Genomic DNA, 27,350 nt, shown 5'->3' on the forward strand with positions numbered 1-27,350 from the left:
GACCTTCATATTTTAACTCGTCAATGGTTCAGAAAACAGCCAGGTGCAGGTGTCGTCCCACCTCTTCCAGGCTACCGACGCAGGCTACCGAGCAATACCAAAGCGGCTGCACAGAGTGAAAAAAAAAAAAAAAAAAAAAAAAAAGGAAAAGGATAGGGCGCGGGCGGTGGAACGAATTTCCCAAGCTGGATCCCTGTCCCTTTACCCTGCCATTTCGTCGATTCCCGACCTATTAGGAGCATCCACCGTAAAAGGGTTGACACGCGACTGGGATTGACGATGGATCGATGAAACGTCACGTACAATCGTTGGCCGCTCTCGGCCGAATACCACGAATCGTTCGTTCCCTAAGAATTCATTCTCTTCCTAATTATTCGTTCCTTTCGATCAACGACCAACGAAACGTCGAATTGATAGTATTGCCATGGAGACGAGAAAGAAAAAGAAAAAAAGGAAAAGTATTCCTCCAAGAATAGGCCATTTCTCAGCGATGGAATATCGATCGATCGACGATATTACGAGTTTTCAGTGTACACGTACGTACGGTACAACGTAACCGGCAAGGACGATGCAACGAGGGAACTCGTCAAGTCTCGGGTGACGATGGAAGGGTGGCGGCGATTCTCATTAATAACCGGTGACTCGGCGTTTATATAAATAAATTGTACGCGGTCGCAGCCACTCACCTGCGATTTCGGTCGATCGCTCACTATCCTGACGTGAAAGAAGCCTCGCCGCCTCCTCCACCCACCACCAGTCGTCTCACCCTCTCTCCTCCTCAGAAATACACCGATCCATCCGTTGGCCTGTTCAGCCTTCATCCATTTCGTCTCTTTCTCTTCGCTCTCTTCGCCCCCCCTGCTCCTTGCCCCCTTCTTGGTTGCTCCGCTCCACCACCGAGGTTCAACCTCTCTCTGTTGCTCGAGCGCTCGAGCTTCTCTCCTCAATCGAAATTCCAAAAGGCACTAGAGCAAAGCAGTGCTGCGCGCCAGTGCCGGGTCTATGAATGCCCGGCCCCCGATGCTCGGTCATTTATTTCGGCGGCGGTGTACTACCTCCTCCCCCCTCCTCCCTCCCGAAATGGCCGAATGAATGCGGCAACCACCACCCCCTCGCCTCCCCGCTCGCTCCGTCCCTCTTGTCTCGACGCGGAGTTAGGATCGTTTTGAAAATCGAGGTCGAGGGCCAGTCCGACCAGCAACCTCCTTCCTCAGACCTCCCGCACGGTATGCCCCTTTCCGTTCCAAGCTGCTTCTTCCTCGGCCTCCTTCTTGCTCTTTCGAGCCCACGAGCTTCGCGGTGAATCCCTCTCGAGGTATCGAGCTTCGTGAAAAGGGCCGGGTCGTCGTCGACGATGACGACGACAACAACAACGGTCGATCTGCTTTTTCTTCTTTTTTATCTTCTTTTTTTCTTCTTCGCTCGTTCCCTCTCCCCCCTCTCCCTGTTTCCCTCGTTGTCTCGTTGCAGAGATGACTGATGTGCAGTAGCGGTTGGAGCGGTTCGATCGACGAAAAACGGAATCTGGATCGGTGTTGTAGGCTGAGAGGAGATAGAATGAGAGAGATATGTCGGTTATACTCGGTGAATAAATCTTGGAAAATCTTTTATTCTAACTAATTTTTTTATTCTAACTAATTTCTTTCGAAATAATTTGTTTCGTAAGAAGAAAATTTCGTGGGAAGTTTTATATTGATGTACATGGATGTAGAGAGGGAAGAAAGAAGAGAGATAAAAAAGAGTTTGGAATCGTAGGATGCAATTCGAATTTCTTAGATGTTTAAAAATCAGCCGCCACGAAAGGCGCGGGAAGAAACATTAAAACTATCTTTCGCGGCGCGATGCGTCTTCATAACGGCGCAATAAAACTTCCTTTCCCCTCCCCCCACGACGAATGGGTAAACTTTATTCCTTGGAAAGTTGGGCCGACGCGGCGGAAGGGCAACGTTCTTCCGCGATTCGTTTTTCTTCTCGCCGCGTAACAATTATTTATCCGACGAACGAGAGGCTTGGAATCGCGAAAGTTGCGAAAGTACAGAAAAGAAGAGACAGTGGAAATTTAAAGCACGATATAGCAAAGTTTCGTTTCCGCTACGAATCCATCGACGTCAGACAACGAACACCTGATGATCATCCCATTTTTACGAATGTTATTTTTCATCAAGCAACGAAGGAGGTCAAGAAACGAACGCGAAAACGTATCGCGACGATTAAAAGAAAGAAAGAAATCGATGAAAGATCGTCGAATTTTCCGAAGCTTGAGCGGAGAACGTAAAAATAATAATAATAAAGGATAAGGGAAAAAATAAAATAAGAAAGGATAGGGGACGGACCGTTCGTAAGATGATCCGTATTTCTTGGATCGCCATTTACTCCACCACTTTTCGCCAGAGGTGCACGCATCTATAGAATATACCCATTGAATTCGATTCACTCCAGTGGTTCGTGCATTGCGGATACGCGGTGGGGCGGGATCGCACCGTAAAATATTTAACGAGGCAGTTTCGCGAAGCGTCTTTGTAAACGTTATGAATATCGCAATAAAATATATATATATACACACACGCACATGTACCGGCATCATGGTGTGTATAGGTGGGTGAAAATCTCGTCTTCTTCGCGAAAGAAGAACTCTTTCCTTCCGTCCTTCGTGAACTCGTTCATTTCCCTCTTCTTCTCCTCCGATCGACCGTTTCTCTTCCCCTTCTTTTCGTTATTCGAGAATCTTAATAAAAGTGCGATTTCCTGCCTCCCATTTCTTCCCTCCCCTCTGTTCTCCATAGTTTCAGCATCAATGAAATTACATTTTTGTTTGTTTTATCGATTTACTCGGTTCATTGTTTCAGACGAATCGCGTGGATCATTGGCGCTTGGAAGGTGATTCTTCGTTTCCCCGGTTCCGGTGAGTGACTTCTTCAATGCGCAACTCAGCATCAATTTAAAAACACGCATTTGGTCGCCGTTGTAATATTGGCGATACGCGGTTTCGGCGAAGAAATTGAACAATGCGGGGGTGGAATTAATTCGAAGTCCTTCGTAGAAAGAGGAGTTCGTCTTGGAGGACTTTGTTTCTCGCGAGTGACTCCCTCCCGTTTCGCGCTCGATTCTTGTCTCGAACAACGGTCACGGAAGCGACCGGAAATTCACACACACGGAGGGGCATCAGAAGGGGGGAGTGAAGTACTGAAAAGGGGTGCGGCAGAGGCGTGCACCCGGTAAGATTTAACGTGATCTCTCGCGTGTCCTCTCTCTCTCTCTCTCTTTCTCCCTCTCTCCCTCGTTCTCCTTTCTTTTCATTCGTCACCCACCCGTTCCCTCCCCCAATCAGCCTTTCTCCTCGTGCATCCACAACCGCGTCACCACTCACCTCCCCACCTTACGACTCGTCCTCCAGGCATTTTCAACCTCCGAAAACCCTCGTCTGGTACGAAAGGAGGAAGGAGGAGGGAAGAGAGATGGACGAAGAAGCAGGTCGGAGGAGAGAGGAGGGAGGATGGTCCCGAGGGTGGAAGAGCATCCCTCTCGGCGGCGTCACCTCGAGGGCCCAATTAGCGCGAGCACGAGTGTCATTCCGCCGCGGTTTCCGCATACTGGCTGCCGTTGACTGGCGTTTTCTGCGGTTTCGTTTCACCTCCACGGTAGAGGCCGTTATGCACACCGTGCGTGAGCCAGATCTTCGCCCACCCCTCCGCTCCGTTCGCCAGGGCTCCTTCCTACGGCTCACCGGTCCTCGCTTCTCTCTTTCTCCCTCTCTTACCCCCTCTCTCTCTCTCTCTCCCTGTTCCTCTCCCCGTTGCTTTTCTTCCTTTTTTCACCCTCCGCCGAGCAACTCAGCCAGCGCCGTCAGGAGGAGGCTGAGTCTCCTGCCTCGCGGAGAAAGAGAGAGTGTATTATCCAATTTTCTAGCAGATATTTCACGATATAATAATTGGGCATTCAGCGCGAACCTTCCCTTCTTCTCCCCCGCCTCCTCCCGCCTCGGTCTCGCCTTTCACCGGAGGAGGATCGTTGAATTATATTCCCCGGGCAATGGGCGAGGGGTTGAGTGCAAACGGGCAACGAACGAGGGCCAACCCGGTACGGGGCACCAATGGAAACATTTTCCATCCGTAGAATGCGTTGGATAGCGTAAGGATCGTCTCTCTCTTTCCCTCCCCCTCCTCCCTCTCTCACGACGTCTTCTTCTTTCCACGCTTCAACCTGTTCTCCTTTTCGTCATTCTTCGACCAAGGGTCTCGATTCCTTCGCGTCCCTCCTCCTCCCTCCCTCGCGAGTCAACCTCGTCTTCTCGATGCTGACGGCTTTCCCCTCTCCTCCCCCTCTGTCCCGGTTATTTCCATAACGACACTTTAAGCAACGTTAATTATTGTCGGCGTAATGAGTTCGAGGAAGTCTTCCGAAGAGGAGGTCTCGCGGCAGGATTCTCGCTCGCCCAGCTCTTCGACTTCTTCTCTCCTCTCGTTCGTCTTCTTCTTCTTCTTCTTCTTCTTCTTCTTCTTCTTCTTCTTTTCCTCCGTCCACCTCGTTGCCTCGTCGTCGAGTGTCAAAGGCTCTCCATCCTTCTCCCTCGCTCTCTCTCTTTCTCCTCGGCAATCCTACGGGATATCTCTCGCGGATCTGCATCACCTCGCCTCTCTCCACGGAGCTGATCTCGTTAAGGGATCTCCTTCGTTCTAACACCGAGTCCCCGAGGTCTTGCGCCTTGTTAGCGCGTCTCGGCGTCGAGTTTCGCCGCTCTTTTTCATCCACGGGGATCCATGATCGCGTTGACGATGCACCGACCGTTGGAAATGAGTTTTTAACCTCGTTCGAGAAACCACGTCCGGTTAATGATCCGTTGTATCTCGATCTGGCCCCGCTCGAACGATCGAATCGGACTTCAACTCTGGAAGGGAAGAAAAGTTTTCCAGCCAAGAAGCAGTGGAGAAGGAGGAGGAGGAGGATTCGTTTTCCTGGTAAGAAGGGAGGGGAGGAGAAAAGTAAACGTTTGAGGATCGATTCGTTTATTTGTTTAACACGTCGCGTGATTTTGGTTAACTTTGGGCACGAATTATAAAATATATAACTCCCAACAGTGGAATTATGGATTATTCTTTCTTTGTGAATCGCAAGATTGAGCAGTTAAAATTTAAAAATCATCGTCTAACGTTGTAATTATATTGAAAACATATTTTTCTCACACCCTTTTATGGCCAATACGATTCACGAATAGAAATACAATCTACGTTTGAACATTCCTCAAAATTTTCCAGGAATCTCGACACATTTTCTAAAAATAGAAAACTCTTGTTTTCCCTCTTTTCGTTGCGTTAACGCAGGGAAATCGATCCTAGGTTTATTCTCCATGTCGTAACTAAATATCGGGCAGCAGATACGGTTTCATTTTTTTTTTTCTTCCTTTTTCCTTCCTTCGCAGTAGGCTTTCCTCCGTGATGGCTCACCGTAGGAATTACGAGAGAGAGCCCCCCTCTCCCTCGAGTCCTGCACGAATTATTTCTACCCGTGACGGCGGCGTTGCGCCCGGGGCGACAATAAAGCACGGCTTTAGGCTGGTTCAGCTGTCAATCATCCGCTGTCAGTTCCCATTTTATTGACCGTTGCTCGATCGGGGTTCGTTATAATAGCCGTTTCGGGGATCTCGATCGAGATTCGCACGAGATCGGCACGTGAAATCCTCCCGTGGATTTCCTCCCGTGACGGGATCGGTTTCATGGCGGCGAATTTAACGGAAGGACAACACCCCCAACACCTTCCAACCACCACCTCGCGCCCTCTTTTTTTCCCGCGTGAAGTGAAAATAGAATAGCGGAAGCGGCGCCTCGTCGATTAAACGATCGATCCCTCCGTTTCGTCGTCGTTTCGTAAGGCGTTAACCATCATCGAGAGCGGTTTGATAATAAAGAGAGAGAGAGAGAGAGAGAGATTGAAGAGGGGCCCGAAAGTGGGAATCCACAATGACGGTGGTTAGACTGGTGGCAGAAATCGCGACGCGGCTCTCTCTTTCCCGTTACTTGGTGTACCGAGTGTCATTCAATTGCACATCCCAATTAAATAACAGGCAAAAGGGCGACGTAGCGTCGCGCACCGTCCCGACGCCCCCTAATTGCGAGGTTGGAGGAGGTTGGAACAAGGCTGGTGGAAGAGAGGGCTGTGCAAGGCTGAGAGGGCGAGAGATAAACACTCTCTGGCATGGGGGTGAGCGAGAGACTTACCGAATCGTGGGGACCGTCCTCTTTTCTTTTTTAATTCATACCTTTCTCTCCCTTTCTCTCAGAGACTATCGCGACCGGCGCATCGCGTTCACGAGATACAAGTATCAATAGATTCAACGGGAAGAAAAATTCTTCGCGGCTTCTGTCCTCTGGAGAAAATTAGAAACGTTAAAGCTTGTTTCTTTTTTTTTTTTTTTTTGGAGCTGGATAGATGGATAGGTGCATAGGTGTTGGCAGTCACGAGGGGATGAAATTTCGAGCCGCGTCGCGGGCAGGGAAAAAGGGGTCGCGGTTAATAGGAGGCACGCGGGGTGTTGCTTTCGAATTTTCCGAAAAAAAGAAGGCACTCGCGGAAGGCGGATGGAGTTGGTTGGTGTGCACGCCCGCGTTACGATCCACCACACACACACACACACGTACAGACACGTGTAGGTTAGCCATTTCTCTCTCGTACTGTATTAAAAAAGTAACGTAATTAGCACAGGCAAATGAACTAATTACCAGGATACGAATGACGAGGCGAGCTGACAAAAGGGATGCTGAATTCGTCCCACTCCCTTCTTCCGGCCTGTTTCGCCATCTTCCTCCACACACAGTTTCTCCACCGTCGACGAGTGGAAGAACCGTTCGGTGTACGGGAGAATCTAGTCGATAGAAAATTTAATGGAGGAGGGCGCAAAGTGGAAGCTCCTTGGAAGGATCGAAATGTTAATCGAGTAAGGGATGGAGTTGGTCGAAGGAGGGAAAACGACCCTTGGAACGACTGGGATCAAAGTGGAACAGAGTCTCTCAGTGACGCAAAGGAATTATCGAGTTTGCATAATAATATCAATCCTATCGCAATGGTTGGAAGAACACGATATCTATCCCGTTGATATCTATCCGCGATTAATATCGTTAAAAAAAGAAAAAGAAAAAGGAAAAAAAACGCACGAGTCAAAGAAGTTGAGCCGTTGGGAAGACAGAATCGTTGCGGACAACGATCGAGGCGACGACGAGGATGGAAATTTCTGCTGGTCCAGCGGGCGTTTTTTAGGCGAGGAAGAGGAGGAGGAGGAGGAGGAGGAGGAGGGATCGTTGGCGCGCGTTCTCTCGGAGGGGAAAGTTCAGAGGAAAGTTCCTTTCAAGCTACGGTGAAAAAGACGGGTGCCCCTTTAGGGGTAGGGCACTGCAAAGCTGTCGGAAACGAAACGAAGGGGCCGTGGATGGCAGATAGCGGTGGATGGCGCAAAATGGAAACGCCGTAATTAGTATGCGCGTCCGCACGTTATGCACGCAACGGCACTCACTTGCCAACCACCCTCGGCGCCATGGCGGAGGCGGCGGGTGGCCAGGGGGGAGCGCGGAGAAGAGCGGCGGTGACGGGCGGAGGCGGCGGGAGTGGTGTTGCAATTCGCACTTATGTCGAGCAAGTGCAGCAACACCGGTGACTTCATCGAGGCATGCATCTGGGCGTCCTTAATGCGTGCCTGCACGCCACAAGCATACGTAGAAACGGATGAGGAGACAGACAGACAGACAGACAGACACCGGAGACCCCCGTGAAAGTGGGCGTCCATGTGCGCTCTAACCGTCGTCGTCGTAGTCGTCTTCGTAGTCGTCGTCGTCGTCGTAGTCGTCGTCGTCGTCGTCGTCGTGACACGCATCGTGAGCACGGAAATGCGACGCGACGCGGAAGTGTCACCCTTCGCACTCGCGCGCGAAACATCATCCACCTACCGCTCTCTCGGGTGAAGGAGAAGGAAGATCGAATGGCAGAAGGGAGATGGTTGGAACAGCGTGAAAATTACACGAGTCGCGAACGAACTTGAGACGCCAGTTCTCGCATCTTAATTGAGAATTTAACGGACTCTTGGATTGCTTCTCTCCAAGCTGCGTCAACGGAAAACTCCATCTCTCTCTCTCTTCCTCGATTTCTCGTGTCACGGGACTAAGAAAACTAGGACTGTCGCCTATTTTTCCGCCTTCCTTTTTCTCTGCCCCCTTCACTGGGAGAGGGAGAGAAACAGCACGGGCTTGAGAATCGGATTGAGAACGGTGCCACGGCCGCGGTGGCAACTCTTTCACCTGGCGAATTGGAACGATTCGAATTGGTGGCGGGATGCAGCTCGTCGTTTTATCGTCTAATAACGATCAGAGGTTCAAATTAAAAAGCGGGGCGGGGTGAGGTGGGGTGGCGCACGCGACCATTGCCGCTTTGCGAGTGCTCGACATCAAACGCGGCCGAAAAGCGAGGCTTCCCGCTTTGAGCGCGGCCTCCGCCCTACAGGAGACAGAATCCTCTTTGACTCTTCCTTCTTTGTCTCCCGCGCGCGGCTTTCACCGCTTAAACCCCGACACTCGGCCGATGATTCGCGACAATCGGCGGGAAATTAGCTCGCGAGCTAATTATCGCGTCGGTGGCTGCCTCTTGCCTCGGCGCAGCGAGCCGCGAGGAGGAGGAGGAGGAGGATGGAAGGGAGAGGAGGAGCGGATCCTTTTCACCTTTTCGATGTTTGGCCGCGCGCCTCGGATCGTTTCTTTGATCGCGACCTTTGGTCGCTTGTGCGTCGAACCAACATCCTTCGACGCGTGTGCTCTCCGCTCGCGTTCCCCGCGAGAATTCCGCCGGCTTAATCCGCCCCGCGCTCGCGGATCAAACGGAACGGGGCGGACTATTACCACCTACGCCTAGCACCACTACCACCACCGCTCTCTCTTCCTCTTTTTCTCTCCTCCTTTCTTCCGTTCCGGCTTTCGCCAGCAGCGCGCTGCGAGCGCTTAATTCACCAGCAGAGCAGCCGCGCCGGACGAGTGAAAAGGGCGCGCCTCTTTTTCCCCGAAACTCTCTTTGCGCGCCCTTTTTGTCGCGCTCGATGCGTAGGAGGCGCGTCAAAGCGACCTTGCGTAACGATGACACCTCGCGCCTCGCTTTTCTCTTCCTTTTTTTCTCCACCCTCGCCTCGCGGAGAAAGGCGCCGGGTGTCTCGCGCGACGCCCCACGACCGACCTCGCTTATTTCTTCTTCCCTCTTCCTCTTTCGCCGATTTTTCCAATTCTGTGTCTTTCCCTTCGGAGAGTTGGGCGAGGAATTAATTCTCCTCGGAGATCGGATCGTTAGCGCGGCGGTGGTGGCTCATCCTCGTGATATTTTTCCCCGGATTTTTCCGTGGCATCGTGACACGGCGCATTTTGCCTATCGATTTTCAACCTCGCCCCGCGACGACGAGTGGCTTCCTCTCTGCGTCCGCATCGTTAGCCTAGTTTCCATCCGCTCGGTTGCCCCGCGAGAGCCGCGCGCGGAAACAACAACAACAACAACAACCCCCCCGTAGTCCGGTGTAAATTAAGGGGTATAATTCAGCCGCGAGTTTTCGTGCCTAATGAGAGAACGCCCCGTCATCCCCCGTCATCTGCGTATCTTCGCACCGACCCCGTAGAATGGAACGACGCAAGGCTCTCGAGAACAGCGGCCTAAAAATCGCTTTGTTAACCCGGTTGCTCGATCCATCACGCCGCCTCCGCGATGGATCTCGACGCGCGTTTCTCGTCCAGAGGAGATGAAGAGAAGATTTTGTTCAATCGTTCCATCTCTCAAAATTTGGAGGGAAAGAAAGGAAGGAAACGAGGTAATTGATAATTAAATGATCAAGCGTACTGATCGATGATAACGATCGATAGGGTATTAACTTATTCGAGATCGAATAAGTTTTTTTTTTTTTTTTTTTTTTAAAGAGGATGGAAGAACTAGAGCGTAGTCACGGCGAGATGACACCCTTGGCTTTCGTTGTTCATCATTGGCTGTTGCATCTTTTCATTACAGCAGCGCGTGCTATCGTGTTCCATCGTCTTCCTTTTGTTCCATCAGTCTGTCACTTCCGGGTTACCCGATGAATTCAACCTGCTCGAAAAAGAGAGTGTTGCGAGCCAAACTTACCCCCTCCTTTGATTCCGAGGAGATGAAAGTCGTAATGTAATCGTCTTGTTCCTCTCGACCACGGAACGGATTAATTGCAAGGATGCGCGAATGCAATCTCGATCTTGCATAATATCCACTCCAATATTTTCCAACCGGAGAAAATCGCATAAAAGATATATATATATATATGCGTGGTCGTCCTCGATCCACGATACCGCGACTGAGCGGTCACGACGATGATGAGCGCCTCGAAGATTCCGCATAATAACGGCCGAGGATAGAGGATGATTCGCCGCCGCGCGGAGTCGTTCTTTCAATTACGAAAACGAACCGGGGCAGAGGAAAAAAGAGAGGAGAAAGCGTGGAGATGGAAACGGAGCGCGGTGGAGAAAGAAGAAGAAGAAGAGAGAGGAGGAGAGAGAGAGAGAGCAGGTCGAGGACGATGACTGCGTGAAAACGGCACACGAAGACAACACTCTCGGCGACACTCTCGGCCCTCTCGTTGTTAATCGTTGGTTGCACCCTTTCACGGCTGCGCACTGGCGTACGCCGTTTCCTCGCTCCTACCCTTTTGTCCATTAGCCTCATCCCGCACGACAGGGCCGTAGCCACCGTTCCCGTTTTCCACGGACGTGTGTGTGCGTGTATGCGCGCTTGTGCACACGCCTCGAACGTCACCTTTGCCTGGAAGAGTTTCGCATAACGCGGTTGGCCAGCCGTGAACGGCCATCTCCGACTCCGTTTTCTCCTCTGGATCCTCGCGCAACAACGACGAGATCTCTGTGCATTCCGCGCCGACCGCACGCGCGGATGTATCATCGCCGGCTTATCACGGATCCCTGCAACGAGGACAATATAAAGGGGCGGGGAAGAAAGGAGGATTTTTCGAGTCGTGGCGGGAAATTCGAATCGTTGGAGGAACGGTGAATTCGGGTGTAACGAGGTCCTCCAGGGTGTGAAGAAAGGCCGAGTTCCATCTAGAAATGAGAGCTGTACTCCGTATCTTTCTCGATCGCGGATCTCCCCTCCCTCCCAGAACAGATCTTTTCGCCAGGTCGTATTCTAGCTGGCGTATTTTCGAGGGACTCGGCCAGGCAACGGCTTATTATTAAGAACTCCTACGAGTGGTAACGCGGGTGGGAAAATCGTGCAAAACGAAAGAGAAAATTTCTCTCGACGTAGATGCACGGTTGCGGTGGAGGAATGACTGGCTCGCTCCAGGAACAATGGAAGCATCGTTCTGGACATTCTTGCGTGCCCATAGTCTCGCGCTCCTTTCCCTATAATAATCACTCCCCGAACTCTCCCCGACTTTTCTCCTCTCGTCTGCCTAATCGTCTCATCGATCCACCGTATTAGAACGTTTCGATATTCTCCGCCTCCTTCGATTCGTAGCCGTTCACTCGGAAACATTGGCGGAATCGTTTCGCGATCTTTTCTCTCTATCGTCTCGCGTCTTTTTCTCTTCTCTCTCTATTTCCTTCTCTCGAGGAATAATATTTCTCGCGGACTTTGAAGGTGGTGGCAATGATCGCGCAACCCTCTGACTCTCTCCACACAATAAGACGTAATTATTTGTTTCACCACGGACGGGTGCGCCCAGCCCGAGAACGCGGAGCGAGAAGCGGAATTATTTTTTTTAAAATACCTCGTTAAATATATTTCCGGTGAACAGCGAAGAGAAGGTGAACCCACTAGAGCGCGAAGCGAGCCAACGAATTAAGCAACCAACGCTGCTCGCCTTTATTTTTCTCGCCAAGCGTCAAAACTTCCTTCCGGATTTCTTCTTTTTTTTTTTTTCTTTTCTTTTCTTTTTCCCTTCCCCCCTCACCGCTCTTTTGTTTTGCGACGTTCCATCGAGGTTTCTCGTTATCGAGCCACCCGTTTTCGCTCTGCAAATCGTCTAATCTCATTTTCCCTCCAACGTGTCTATAATATTAATATACGTTCGTCTCTCTCTCTCTCTCTCTGATAATTTTAATCTCTTCGATCGGGAGGAAACAATCTTTGTCCCGTTTTTCCGTTTCTCGTTCCGGGCGAATCGTTATTGCCTTATTGCGAAGAACGTGGATTCGGCCCGGAGGTTCGTCTCTCCTTCCGAACCAAAACCACCGGGAAATATAACAAATATGCGACGAGTGGAACTGTGGAAAGTAGCGGTGTAACCGGGATTATCATTGTATTCGAGAGTGGTGGCGATTAATTTAATTGCATGTACCTTTCTCCCCCCGCCTCCCCCCGCATCGCCTCCACCCTCTGCCCGCCTATTCCATCCTCTGCTCCCCTTCCACCCCCGGAAGAAGCAATTAAGCACTTCGCGTGCCGATTGCCCGTACAATTAGGGTGAATTATAATATCGTAATAATTGCGACAATTAACGTTATGTACGAACTGCCCCCGGAATGATGCTCTTCCCTCCCTCTTTCTCTCTCTCTCTTCTTCCTTTCTCGTCGTTTTTCCTTGTCTCCACGCTTCTTTGCACCCTTCGTTTCGAGCGAGCACAATTTTTCTTTTTTTTTCTTTTTCTTTCGGATGAAGGATCGGATACTAGTTACACGATGCATTCTGGACAAAGTTGTTTTCCTCGAACGAGATCGAAATGTTATCACTCGAGTTTATTTTACTCCTCTTTCGTCATGCAGGATCACAAGATTTTTCTGAAGAATTTGGATTGAATCGACTCCTCTCTCCGACCAACCCTCTCAAAACATTCTCTATTCCAACTCTCTCTCTCTCTCTCCAATTTCTTCGTCGTCCACCTCCCGCTTTTCTTAATTCAACGGTACTCGACTCGACTACGGAGCCAGGGATTTCTGGGACATTCGGGAGAGACTGTGACTAAGAGAGGAAGAGAGAGAGAGAGCTCGCAGCATGCAAAGGCAAGGAGCATCGTAGGAGTATTGGTGAGCGTCCACGTCCGTGTGATTGTACGCGAAGGACCGAGTCTGGAGGCAGGAACAGGAGTGCAGGATCTAGTGTATACTACGTACACAGAGCCTCCTTGCCCGAGCCAAGCCCGAGGGGTTTACGAACACAATAGTTTGAAATATTCGAGCGCCGACAAGAAGTTGCCCTCGCGCCGGTAATTAACGAGTTAAAGTTTGGCGTCGCGACGTCCTCTCTCCTTCTCGCTCGCACCCACCCTTCTTCCACGCCGCTCTCTGTCTTGGTCGTGCCGCGTTATATTCTCATTCCACCCTGCCATAAGACTGCCGGCATCCATTAGTCGAGTGCCACGGGAATTCTCCTTTTCGCTGCCAAGAAAGCTGAAGATTCTATTTTTCTTCCACGCCAGTTTCGCCCTCGTTCCTTCCACGTTTCGTTTTAAAAGAGAGAGAAACAGAGAGAGGGAGAGAGTCTCGAGTTTGCGTCTCTCACCCGTGTATGCTTTGTAACAAGGTACAACTTCTTTTTTTTTTTCCCTCGTAATTTTAATTAACCAATTCCTAAAGAATTATAAGGATTCGAGGGTTGATTTTTTTTTTTTTTTTGATTATTTTAGTTAACAGTTAACAAAGAAATTTCGCTCGTAAACGCGAGAATATGCGAGAAAATGAATGGGAAGGAAGTTGGACAGAAATTGGACAAAGTGACTGGGGAATGGAAGGATATCTTGGGGGATGGCCAAGAAGAGCCATGTTGGAGTTGCCGATTCGAAATTTCTTGGAAACTGTTCCTCCGTGATTCAGGAATTCGTCGTCGAATTCTCTCCAACTTCTCTCTCTCTCTCTCTCTCTCTCTCTCTCTCTCTCTCTCTCTCTCTCTCTCTCTGTCTTCGAATCCGTCTCTTTATCGAATCGAAGATATTCCACGGAGATCGGATATACTTCTCGCTCTTCCCTTCGAACATCGGATACGTTCGAGGACTTAATTGCATCGACAATAAGATCGAAACGTCAAATCCTTAATAAATAGTTTCTGGATTATCCGTAACAGTTTTGCATAAACGAACGAATCCATTCCCTCCTCCGGCGAAGAAATAATCGCCAGGATCGTGGACGGATTAAAACATCACATCCCTCCGATCCCGAACGTATGCAGATCTCGCCCCGCGAATATATATACTCACACGTAGGAGCCTCGAGTATTTATGTATTCAAATCCCTGCGCTCATCGAGTAAGGGCGTTTGTTGGCTCTTCTAATAGAACCGTTTATTCTCGCATTAGCATATGCACACACGGCTCGATTCACATATGTCACCGGCCGGGATACGCCACGCCACGCGTACACTCGCCTTCGTTCCCGCCTTTTTATCGATCAACTCGATTCTCTTTATCCTGGAAAAATTATACGCTACGACGGTAAAGCCGGCCGATAATCGTACCTCGTCGAATCATCCGCAATCATCTTATTCTTACACGACGATTAGACCATTTCCTCGTGCGAGCATCGCCTCTACTATACTCATTACAATCGAGTCGATTATCGTAAGATGCTCGAAAATATTTGAACGAATCTTTCTTCGAATATCAATCGACGGTAAGAGAGCGCCGTTTTAAAGTGGCCGCCAGTGGAAGAGAGGATTGATGCTGGTCGAGCGTGGAAGATGAGAGAGAGAGAGAGAGTGGTGAAGGGAGCGCGAAACACTCGGCTGGTAAACAAACTGTCTGAAACACTCCGGGTCGTTCCATTCCATTCGAGAACTCGGCAAGCCCCGCAGGTCCTCTCGACGGCATTATCTCGGGTACATATTTAAGTGCATGACATGAAGACTGTCACCCCTCTCCCTCCCATCTCCTCCCCCTTCCCCTTTCCGTGGCGCCTCCCCCTCTGACCCCTCCGCCCCAACCCGCAAACCCGTAGAACGGAGTGCCCTCCGCAAAACTCACCCCCGCGTGAGAGACTCGCCTCCTAGAAGTCCTCATTTCCCGGCTGCTGCTGTCAGACGCAGCCCTGGGCGGGTCATCAGATACTAGAGCTCGGATAATGCCGAACGGAACGTACACACGTACAATCATCCCCGCGTGGTAGACAGGTTCACCGACACGCTCGTGTACCCCGGTTCGCCGCTTGCACGCGAAGGAAAGATGATAGAAACGGACTGATATACCGCTTCGAGACACCGAGCCGAGTGTTCCGCGGGAATTAGATGTCGGTTGCGAGAAGAAGGATATTTCGGCGATCCTTTCGCGAAGCTTTCATTTTTTTCTATCCCTTTTTTACAACTTTTCTCTCTCGAATCGATAAAATTAACGAAGACAGATACACTTCTTCCGCTCTTCGCGAGCGGAAGGAGGAGAAGGATCGTGGTTTTAAATTACGCTTTCGTTTTTTCTTTTTTTTTTTTTTTTTGGAATGGAGATAGCCGTCGCGGCGAACTGGGCTGAGTCGCAAAGCTGTTTCGATATTCCCATTGGCGGGACTTGCTGGGATTGCGAGCGATTCGTCCGAGGAGGTGAGATATCGAAGTCAACAGGCAAATTCGTACAAAACGAGCGAGCACAATCACCGGCATGCTAAGGGCGGTCGGAAGTTGGCGGCGGCTAGGTGGCAGAAGGAATGGGGGAGGAAGTAGGCGCGACGAGGATCGAGCGAGCCATCCCGCGTGGCTCGCGACAGAGACCGAGAGAGAGGGGAGGAGGGACCACGAAAGAGGACTCAATACCGATTCAGCGATTCCGGGTCGTTTAGCATTCCATCGACAATCCGGACCGTCGACAGGAAAGTGAGAGTCTTTCCGCTCCCTCGTTTCTCTCTTTCTCTTCCCTCTCTCTCTCTCTCTCTCTCTCTCTCTCTCTCTTTCCCTCTTCTTCTCCATTATATTCGTTCCTCGTCAGCTGACTGCTTGATCGCTTCTCTTCTCTCTCTCTCTCTCTCTCTCTCTCCTTCATCCCTTACTCGTCCGATTCTTGGCTTCCTCCCTCGGACGAATTCTACTACTATGTCTCGTCCTCTCCTCGTCGTCGCGACATTCGAGGGTTTGAGAGTGACGTAGAGAGCGCGTTGTCCCGATCTCGGTTCGAAATAGACATCTCATCTCTTCTTCTGAAAACCACCCCCTCCCCTCCCCTCCCCGCGGATAACCCTTTTCTCTGGAAGCCGCGACTTGGCCATCGACGACGAAGATCGTCGAAGCCGCGAAATTGCGGATTGGTTCTCGAGTGCTCGCTCGCTTCTCGTACTTTCTTGGAATCGGAATCGGAATCGGATCGATCCCAGGAGGAGGGAAGGGGGGAGGGAGAGGGGAGGCGATGAAACGTTGAAACTGGTATTCCTCGAGCGAAAAGGGGCCACGAGAACTTTCTCCACCGTTTCTCTTTAATCATCGCGCTCACTTCGGGTGATACTTTCGACGCGGTGAACTTGCTCGTTGATTTTTCATCCTCCCCTTCCTCGATTGAAAACGTTCTCCGAAACTTTTAATGGCCGCTATTTACGCCGCGGCCTTTGAACCCCCCCCTATCCCGACAATCAGCCACGAATACTTCCACTTTTGTTTGTGCCGAACTCGTCTCGAATCTTGATATGTAGTACAGTTTTTTCAATGGAGAATGGAAAAATTCGAAGAATCTCGTCTTCTTTCTTTCTTCTCTTCGAGAGAAAGAGAGAGAGAGAGAGAGAGAGAGAGAGAGAGAGAGAGAGAGAGAGAGGGGATCGTTCCTTCTCGACGTCATTAAGCTCTAAGATGATTCTTTTTTTAACCTCTTGCACGATAGGAAAGGAGAGGTGGCCAATTTTCACTGGTATAAAGTTGACGCGATGCCACCGAGGGGAGCTGTTTAATTTTGTTTATGCGAGCAGTTTGGAAGACGTAAACACGGTATCTCAATTCACCGGCGTAATTTTACCCTCCCACCTCGTCGGCTGCGTTACGATTATGGCGTAATCATATCGGATTGTTATTATAGCTGATGGCTCGGCAGGGGTTTCGGTTGGAGAAGGGTGGGCAGGCTTATCTTTGAAATATGCTGATAGACCATCCTCCACGACCACCGTGATCCCCCTCTTTCTCCTCCATCTCTCGTATCCATCCGCCCCCTCCCAACACCTTTTTTTCTTCACATTTCTTCCCGACTCCGCGCGTCGTCACTCGCGTTTTATCGCGTTGGGGTCGTGGAGAAATTGCCGTGGAGGATCGTCTCCTCGTCTCTTCTCTCTCTCTCTCTCTCTCTCTCTCCACCTTTCTTCTTTCTTTTTTATTTCCCCAAGATTTTCAATTCTTGCCACCCCTTCGAACGCCTCGATTCTTCCATCTTATTCGCGCGCGCACGCTTGGATTTTCGGGTTGGATTTTCGCGTGCCTCTTCTTCATCTTCATCTTCATCGAAAAAAATTTAGAAAATCGCAAGAAGCGTATTGGAGATGGCGCGATCTCGAAGGGGTTCCGTCGTCGTTCCGTTCCCCCCTGGATCGAGGCACGAGCGACCATCGTCAGCCCTCACTGTCACAAACGGTGACGTTCGACGTTAGACATTAGACTACCAAATAAGTGGGTACGTGCCGCATCGTTGGGATTGAGGGGCGGGTGGAAGAGCGGCGGGGGCGGGATCCCTCGGTGGCACCCGCATGCCACCCCCCGGGGGACGCAATCAGAACGTTTCAATCAGAACGCGAGCCCCGTGAGGATCGTCGAAATCGGGACGGCGAGGGCCTCGTGGGGTGAGTTTCACGATTACTCCGATAACCAACAGGCATTAAATCTTGGAGCGAAGAGGGCGGAAACCCCTTCTGCTCTTTGTCACCGTGTGCCGCGATTTTAAGGCGGTGAATCACACAGATCTCGCTTTAAATCCGGCGTCGTCAGAAGCCTCCGAGATCAGAGCAGGGGCTTCTCTCTCTCTCTCTCCCTCCCTCCCTCCCTCCCTCCCTCTCTCTCTCGTTTTATCAACACTGATCTCGAAACGATTGATTTTTTCACGGGGTGAAAATGGTCGTGGTGAAAATGATCCTCGATTACCCTGTTTTGCCGCGTGGTGTTTCACGTTGAGAAATTAAAGAGAGTTCCATCGTGTGTATTGTCGGCGATTACATTTTCAATTCCGCTCTCCCTTCTTTCTTTTTTTTCTTTTTTTTTTTTTTTTTTTTACCCGGCGATAGAAATTACGGACGGGCAATCCAGACTGTGGCGCGAACGATGCTCGAATCAGCCGTTCGTTCAGTCGCTCAGTCAGTCGGTCGGTCGGTGATTTTCGTTCTCTGATCTTTCGACGGACACGCGCACACCCAGGGCCGGCGGAGCAGCCGGCTCTCGTTCACCGGTAGTAATCCGTGCGGACACGAATGAATGGCAAATGAATGGGGCGCGGCGCCACGACGAAAAGTTAATCACGGCTCACCATATCGTTGTAAGGGAGGCTTTTCGGGGGGTGTAACAAGGGGTTGCCCCTTTGGTTCCCTTGATTACATGGGCGTATCTCGATCGCGGATCCTAACGCACCTCCCCCGTCCCCCTGCGCGGGAGGAGGGGGCGGGGAGGCAGGCGTTTTCCTCCATCGTATTTTTCGCCCCCTTCCTCCCCCCCCGCCGCTCGCGTTGCTTCTCGTTAGCCCATATGGTGCTGTTTGTTTTGTTCCGACTTTGGGCCCCGGTTAGGAAACAATTATGATCGTGGTATGGACGGGGCACGTCGTCACGGCTGGTCGCCTTGGAATTACTGCGATTACTGCGGGGAAAGGGGGAGTAGAGGATCGCCTACTGTCGTCGAATGGGATTCCTGGAACCGAACGAAATCGTCGTAGCGACGGGGGTGGGGGGTCCATTCGACCATCTCCACGATGGGATTCCAGGTTTCGATTATATATATATATATATGTATGTTTGTGTGTGTGTGTGTGTATACTGGTCGTCATGGACGGTTAGTTCCATGGGAAGAGATTTTCGGGATCGCGAGAACATTTTAAAAGGGGGGGAAGGTTGCACGAAGGCAATTATGGTAATGGACTTGCTGCTATGCGATGGATGGCGCTGCTCTCGAAATCGGGTAGCGATGCAGCGGAGCCTGATTAATTCGACGGTGGTTCGAAACGAGCGGAGGAAGGCTGGATCGGCCCAGCTGACGGTGAAAGGTAACAGAATTCCCCCCCCTCTCGTCAAGTGGATTTTCAAGTGGTTCTGTCCATCCGAACCAACGATCGCGAGCCGCGATAAGGTCGGCGTCGTCTCTAGCTCGCTATCTATCGGACGTAACCAACGATTTTTATCTCGCCGCTGTTGCTGTCGTAGCTACAATCCTACTCTATCGATTACGTACGTTGCACGTTACGTTGACGAAGTACAAAGGACGGCGTACGAAGAAAAAAGAAAGGAAATCAGACTAAGTGGATAAAGAGAGAGAGAGAGAGAGAGAGAGCACGGAAGAGAGGATACGAGACACGAAGGGAAAAATTAATTTCTGGGAATGGTCGCGCGAGATCCTCGCGTCGAGGACGACAAAGTTTTCGAGTTCGATCGCCTACAAAAGTATTTCGATCTTCGTTCTATGCGAATTGAATCGAGAGAGAGAGAGAGAGAGAGGATCGCAAGAGGAGTTGCTCTTTAATGAAATGGCGCTACCTTTCCCCACCGTTTCCTCGCGGGATTTGTATTGTTTAGGAAGGTCTTGTAGTTTTTCAATAACTAAGATTGGATAGGGATACGGAGATGTGTCGAGATATCGATACCGAGACCCTGACTCCGTTCCTTCGTTTCGCTCGATATTATAACGACATCCCTTCGCCGTCGTCGACGCGTGTCCATTGACGGGGTATAGAAGAGATAGACCTTTCACTTTCCTTTTCTTCCTTTCAATTCGAAACGCGCCACTTTCTCCCCCTCCTTCATTTTCCCCGATCCAAAAGTTATCGCAACGAAGAGGAGAGAAGCGCGAAAAAAAAAAACGGTGGAAATATCGCGAGAACGTGATATGACGTGCGAAGAGTCGAGATCGAAGCGTGATGAAGGATGAAAAAAAAGAGAGAAAGAGAGAGGAAAAAAAAGGAGAAGGGCGCGTTTCAAACGAAATGTATCATCGCGAGGTATCGCGACGATGCTCGCCAGGCGTTACCTGATAAAAAAAAAAAAAAAAGAAAAAAAAGAAAAAAAAGAAAAAAAAAGTCGCGACGCGTGAGTGGGGCCCGCGTGGAAAAGTTTCGAGGGGTAACTCGATTTCAGAGATTGTTCTATCGGCAGTGAGTGCCAAGCGGCAGAGTGAATTGTAAAGTAATTGCATAAGATTAGTAGCGGCAGGCGCGGAAGCCACTCTGTCGGTTACTTCCAGTTCAATGAGTCTGAACGACTTTACTTTGATTCACCCTTCTCCCTCTTTCTCTTTCGTCGGTGGCCCTCCCCTCCCCCGCTCCCCACGTTTTTCTTTCTCCTCGCCCGTTGCCGTTGCCCCTGTCTTCGCCCTCTCTGCCCTTTTCTCCCCTCCCCCCTCCACCACTTTATGTTCCATCTGCATTTCATCGGGCTAATTTGTTGAGATACCGCTTGCCAATATTTCAGTCTTTTTTACCCCATTGGGCCGAATAAAGGGAGGGACGCTTTCGCCCGAGCCCGCGATCTCGAAACGGATAATTGCTTCCCGTTCTCCCGAACCCGAGCGACCGAGCATCCTCTGACTAACCATGCGCGACGCGCGTCGAGATTCGGATTCACTGGCGAAACTTTAGCTGCGCGCCCGTTAATTAACGGGAAATATGTAGATTTATTAACGGGCGATAATGGTTTCGGTATATATAATCGGGAGTGGAGAGGTGAAGAGGTGGAGAGGGGGGGGGGGAGGAGGAGGGAGATATTGGAGGGATCGAAACTGGAATCGAACCTTATTGCACAGTGATCGTCGCGCCCTGATTTACGATCGCGGTTTAATCAAATGTTGTGGCCAGAACACATAGAATCTCATCCGAAGCGCGCAAAGGGATCCCCCTTGTGCGCTCCGCGGGATTCGATCGATCCGTGACGACCGAATCTGTCGCGCTATCGCGAGCAAAGCGAACCACGCAATTTCCTCGATATGGGAGGGGGAGGGGGAGGAGGTTTCCTCTCTTCGAATTAGGCTACGATCCATTAAGAGATTCTTCTCCCCGCGTCCATTTTCGAAGGGGGATCGCGAAGGCGACGATTGAACTGGGAAGAGGAACTGGGAAGAGGAGTGCGAGGGGGAGGGGAGGGGGAGAAAAAGAGCCGTGAAGGAGTGGAAGGAAATTCGCGCGATTGAAATCCAGCCCTCGTCCCGATTTCCAGAGACGTGTACGAGTGGAAATTCGCCGACTGCGAAATGGATTTGCGACAAGGTGACGCTGGAACGGACCAGGAATTCTGATAAGGAGACTTCTTTTCCCTCCGTCCCTCTCTCTCTTTCTCTCTCTCTCTTTTCCTCTCTCGGTCGCACCTCGGTCGAGCGATTCCAACGAGAGAGAAAGACAGAGGGAGGGGAGGACGACGGAGGTGGATGGCGGGAATGGAGGGAAAGAAGGCGAGGCTGGAAAAGCAGAGGCTTGGGAAGAAGGAAAGAGACTCGCGCGGACAATGTCCGAGTAATGGTCGCCCCAGGCTACTTTTATATCCTGGGAGACCCGTTGAAAGCTAATGTCCGTGATAACAGCTCCCTCCCCTCCACCCTGACCAGCTGTACCATCCTTTCGTGCCAACCTAGAGCTTCCTTCGTGTCGTCGTCGTCGTCGAGTTAAAAAAGGCGGCCAGAATTTAAAGGACACTCCGGTCCGAGGATTGCACTTCCCCAAGCAAGAATTTTTACGTCGTCGTTGGACGAGATCGTGTCTAGTATCTCTCTCTCTCTCTTTCTCTCTGCAAGTGCGAGGGTTGGAAAGGAATGTGAAAAGAGGACAGAGTCGGAATGAAAATCGTAACACCGGGGTTGGAAAGGTTTACGAGCTCTCGTTCGGGGTGGGCGAATTTTCGAAACACACCCTCGAGAGAGGGAGACAACGAGGAGCGATATATTTGTCGTGTCAACAATTTAGCGGAAAGTGGGGTGGCGCGGCACTCGACTTAATGCGACGAGGCTCGAACAGCGAAACGACTAGGACGACGACGACGACGACGTCGACGACGATGCCTTTCGAGGATCGGAGGACGCGCGGCGGATCCCCGTCTCTTGGTGGTTGTACGAGGTTTCTGGGGTCGTACGTGGGGTCGACTCTCTGTTCGGGGGGGGACGGCTAATGAAATATCCGTGCCAGTTTAACCGAGTTACAAGCCCTGTGAGCCGCCACCCCAAAAGCTGCGACGACCCTCTACGAGAGCGATGCTTCTCTCTCGTAGTGGAGGAGCGAGCACGAGGAAACATATTGTCCGCGAATAAACCTTTTCCCCCCTCCGATCGTTCTTCCCCCTTCTTCTCTCTCTTCGTACCCCTTCATCGTTTTTCATCGTAAATAAATAAAAACGGTTTGAAAATGGCCGGTTTGGAAATGGTCGAGAGTCGGATGGAGACGTTGTAGCGCGTGAAAATCACCTCTTTCTTTCTTCTTTCGTCACGGTAGAAACCTGTTACCAGTGCGTGTGTGTGTGTGTTTGTATGTGTGTGGTCAGTGGGTGATGTTTCCGTGTCCAGGCGGGGGAAGGGAAAGGAAAAATCGCGCGTATTGGGTATCTGTCTTTTTGGCGAGATAGCCAAGTATAAAAGGTATCCTCTTACCCGACACCTGTCTCTCCGCTTCCTTACTCGAGTTCGCTACCTTCAACGTCGCTGCTTCGCGTCGACACGCACCGCGTGCCTGCTTTTCCACGGTAGATGTCGATTTCCGTTTGTCCGTTTCGCACTCGATCAAGGAACAAGAAACAAGGAACAGAAAGAAGGTGGTTACAGTACCGGTGGAAGTTTGCCAAAAAGGGTGAGGGAAGGGGAGGAATTAAAACATCGGTCGAAAACATCGAGTCGAGGCACATCCTCATATACAACCCTCGATTACGGATTCGTACCTGCGTTTCGTGGTGGTTGAACGAGCGAGCGAGCGCCCGTTGCGCGTTCTCCCACGGTCACCCTTACCCTGCGCCTGCGAGCTTAGGATCAACGCGCACTGTCTGCGTGTTGCGTAAACGCGTAATACGGTACATTAGCTCGATCCATCATGCGAGAAGGATCGACTTAGCGTATGTACATATCGGGAGCTCAACTGTACCACAGCCTGCTACCCTGTGTTGAATTAGTGTCCGACAGACCATCGATACCTACCCTGCTGGATAGATAGATAGATAGATAGATAGATAGATATCGTGACGAAGTACTTTTTAATCCCCAGTGCTCGGGGATTTTTTTTCGACGGTCGACGGCCAAATAAATCGAACCTGGCCGAGCCAATGTTATTTATATAACTCTCGAGTCGATCGTTGATCCGACGAAGGTGAATAAATTGGACGAGGGGGGAGGGGGAGTAGCTTTGTTTAGAGGTATTCAGCTTGTTAGAGAGAGGAGGAATCCGCGGGAATTCGGGCCGTTTATCATCGTCAGTAGCACTCGCGAGGAGGAGCGCGTGCGAGTATTACATATTTACCTCGTACATGGCCGCTTATTAAAGCTGCCTAATACACCCCCGCGCGGCAAGTGGAGTGTATTAAATTTAAATAAAAATACCGGCAGCCGTGTTCACAAGCCGAGTCTATAAATCAGAGGGACAGCCAGCCGACCGACCGGAGCTCCGGAGAATAATACCCCATATTTATGTTCTTCTCCGTAAAAATCCCGTCCACCGTCTACCCCGTTCCGTTTCCCTCATCCCTCTCCGCCGCGCCTCGCCCATCCACGCTCCGGTATCGCTCCGCTTTTTTCCTCGGCATCCAAAAACTTGCCGTGATGCTCCCGTTTAAAAAAGGGTCCACCTTTTCCACCGAGATATATATATAAAACGCGTCACCTTATACACGTTATACAGCGAAATTATTGATTGATCCATTATGATTTGTTAAAATTTTCCTTTTCTTTCTTCTTTCTTTCGAAAAAATTGTTTTGTGAATTTCGAGTATACGGGAATAATATACGATAATTTTCTTTTTTCCTTCTCTTCCTGGTAAGGGCGCGGGACGAAGGATAAGGATAGATTTGGCCGGGGAGCAACGGAGGGATGCGGAGAGGGATAAGGGAAAGGACGTTTAAAGCGATGACGTTAAATATTCGGAGCGCAGCCAGGTTAATTTACGCGGGCAGGATGCACCTACGCCGATATGGACGTGCCTTAATCTATGCGCGGAACGGTCAGTAGGGTGTGGCAGCAGGTTGGATTATGTGACCGGGAGCAGTAATGAGGACAGCGACAGGATAAATCACTCGTTTCTCGCGGCAAGGATAATCATAATCCCGCGCGATCCTGTTCCCGGGAGTCTTGCATGGATGTTCACCTTTCGCGCCGCGGGGACACTGAATTCATTTACTCCTCCCCGTCTCCTTCCCTTCCTTCCTTCCTTCCTTCCTTCCTTCCGTCTCGCGAGGAATTCCACCAGTTCTTTGCGTCTGCCTTCTCTTTCATCTCCAATTCTCCTTTTCTCTTTCCCGGCTTTCGTTTCGAGACCGACTCTGCTCGTTCTCCTCGTCTTGGGAAAATATCCGAAAGAGATTGGGCCGAAAGAGACTCTGGAGGAATCTTTTTTAATTAACGAACCGACACGATGTTGTTGTTCGATTCGAGTATTGCTGGCTGATTCAACGACGTAATAATTTAGTCGTAGTTGGATACGTCTTCCTCGCGTGTCCTCCTCTCTCTCTTTTTCTCTCTTTTTCTCTCTATCTCTCCATCACCGAGGTAACCAGCGCCTCGAAAGCAATGAAATTTTATCGCTTGATGCGTGCCTCGTCCCGTAAGTGCCGTAACAAATATCTATAAATATCGGGATTATGTAAAGGTGCTCCCTGTGCTTCCCCGAGATTCCTCGACGTGTGTTGGCGAGCCACATCCTGACAGGATACGTGCGTGGGCATCACGCTTCTGGCCTTCTCTCTCCCTATATGCGTACAAATATATATATATATATATATACACACCTCCGTTGCTAACCCGACTAATCCCATTAACACGTGCCGCCATTGTGTCACCGAGCCACGACTCCTTGGATTGAAATATTTTGATCCCGCGAGACGCCAGCTCGTGGAAGCGGCCATTATCGGGAGACAGGGTGAATGCGAGCGTGATTGCCGGACAGCAGACCTGTAAGTGGTCTTCGTTTTTTCCTTCCAATTCCTGTCGATCGAAAACAATTACAAAAAAGAATCCACGATCCCCGCGGACGGCGTATCGAGATGTACGCGCCCTTTATCGATTTCGACTCGAGACTTAATATACAAATAGAAGGAGGGGCGAAAAGAAAAGATTAAAGAAAAGAGAGAGAGAGAGAGAGCGAAAGAAAAATTGACGATCCGATAACAAGGGTTTTCGAGGGAAGAGAGACAGGATGGCGAAGTTAAGCGGTAGGTAACGTCTTTCCGCGTCATTTCCAGCTCTCCTTACGAGGCCGTTAACAGCATATTTTTGCCGGCCGTAACTCGACTTTATTGGACAATTAACGTTTCTACCGCGTTCTCCCCCATGCCGAGTCCCTTTATGTTACCGTGTAGACGGCCTCACTCGCGTTCGCTCCTCTCCTTATTTCCAATCTCTCCTTTCTCCGTCTCTATTCGTCCCACCCTTCCTTCACCGTTTCTGTCTCTCCGCGCCCGTGTCTGAGATAAGACTTTTTTAAATCTGGCGACACGGTGGGAAGAGAGAGAAAGAGAGATAGAGAGAGAGAAAGAGAGAGAGAGGTGGGGCTGGTGGCGGCGGTGGAATGAGATATTTCGGAATAATGAGCGTGGATGGGCGTGCCACCGGATAAACTGTATTTATGAGGCTTGCCTACCTCGCGGCTTTCTTCGTATTAAAATCCTTGCCCGATCTACGCAATAGGAGGCGAATAAGGTGGACGGTCAGACACGTCTACCGGGTGTGCGATTTCGACGCGATGGATTTCTGCGATTCTCGATCGCGAAAACTCTTCGGGTAGAATTTTCCCTTCCTTCTGAATCTTCCTTTCGATCCGAATGACGAAGCCGACTCGAGTCGAAGCGAAGATTCGTTCTGGCTGATGAATTACGCAATCGACCCCACGATTTAATTACGAATCATCTCTATTTGCTCCACAGTTTAAATTGCTCGTAAAATGCTTGGCCGCATTATTGCACGCGCGCAGTCATTACCTCTTAACCGGTTAACCCCTCGGTTAAATCGTCCTCTGCCATCTTTGATCCGGTTCTATATACATATATGACTTATTCGACACGAGGTTTTTTTTTCGACCACCGTTTTTTCGAAACTTTCTCGACGATTTTTCGCTCTTCGATACTCTACGAAGCGAGGGATTGTTGTTACTCGAAACGAACGATACGGCGAACCTATCACAACGATCAAGCGAGGAGTGTATCGTGGCGATGGAAAAAAAAAAAAAAGAAGAAAGAAAGAAGGAAAAAAAGAATCGTTTCGCGATTTATTATGAAACGGCGAAAAAATGAACGTTGAAGCTAGACAGAAGGACGGAAAACGATCCCCGGTTAAGCGACCTGGGGCACCGGTGTCGGTTGACACGGCTTTGGTCGAGCACAACGCGAGACCGGGTCGATTGTCGCTAACAATCACAGTTTGTTATTTGGTCCAATTAAAACATCCTCTGTCTCTCTCTTCTTTCTTCCCACAGCCTTTGCCTCTGTTGCGTTGCTTTTTTGTCCAACGTGACGCACACGGCCGGGCTAGAAAGGTTCATTGACATTGTGCGGGAGCGTGTATAAATTTTGCGTGCTCTTTGTTCCTTTCTTTCTTCCCTCTTTCCTACTTGCAATCGCCCCTCTCTCTCTCTCTCTTCCTTTTTCTCTCTCTCGTTTCTCCTCTCTTTCTCTTCTCCGTACGCGTATTTCTGTTTACGTTCACTTTATAAACGACTGCTTTTTGTCGTTAATCCTTTGTCGATTAAGATTCTTACGGCTTAACTTACGTTCTCGCTTACGTTTGTTTTTCTTTTTTTTTTTTTTTTTTTTTATGGATGATGGATCGTTCGAAAATTGCGATTTTTCTTTCTTTTTCTTTCAATCGTTCCTCGACCGACTCGAGATAAAATTGATCGATAAAATTTCTTCGCTTCTCTTGAAAAATCTCGATAGAGAGAGAGATATATATACGAAAATATATACGTACCCCTTTCCTATCCCCTCTCTTGTTACTTATACACAGCGAGACGTTTGGATTTCCACGTGTTTTTCTTTCATCCGCGTTATTTCAACTGGAGGAATTTAATGCATTTCCCTTGTATGGCCATTCCACGGGTGTTCCCGTATCAGGAC

General features: G+C 50.1%; 1 protein-coding gene across 14 annotated transcripts in view; it reads left to right on the plus strand.

The window, feature by feature from the left end:
- The window catches only part of LOC122716132 (transcription factor Sox-2), a 270,718-nt gene that overhangs the window by 41,693 nt on the left and 201,675 nt on the right, over nucleotides 1-27,350 (plus strand). For 11 of the 14 annotated variants that reach the window (XR_006346957.1, XR_006346951.1, XR_006346950.1 and 8 more), the window contains one exon: nucleotides 2,847-2,902. The exons of the other annotated variants lie outside the window; for them this stretch is intronic. The gene's annotated coding sequence lies outside the window, so the exon portion shown is untranslated. The remainder of the gene's footprint in view (nucleotides 1-2,846; nucleotides 2,903-27,350) is intronic. 14 annotated transcript variants of the gene reach the window in all.

This window comes from Apis laboriosa, unplaced genomic scaffold, assembly GCF_014066325.1.
Source record: "Apis laboriosa isolate Shangri-la unplaced genomic scaffold, ASM1406632v1 scaffold42_cov153, whole genome shotgun sequence".
Classification (NCBI taxonomy): Eukaryota; Metazoa; Arthropoda; class Insecta; order Hymenoptera; family Apidae; genus Apis; species Apis laboriosa.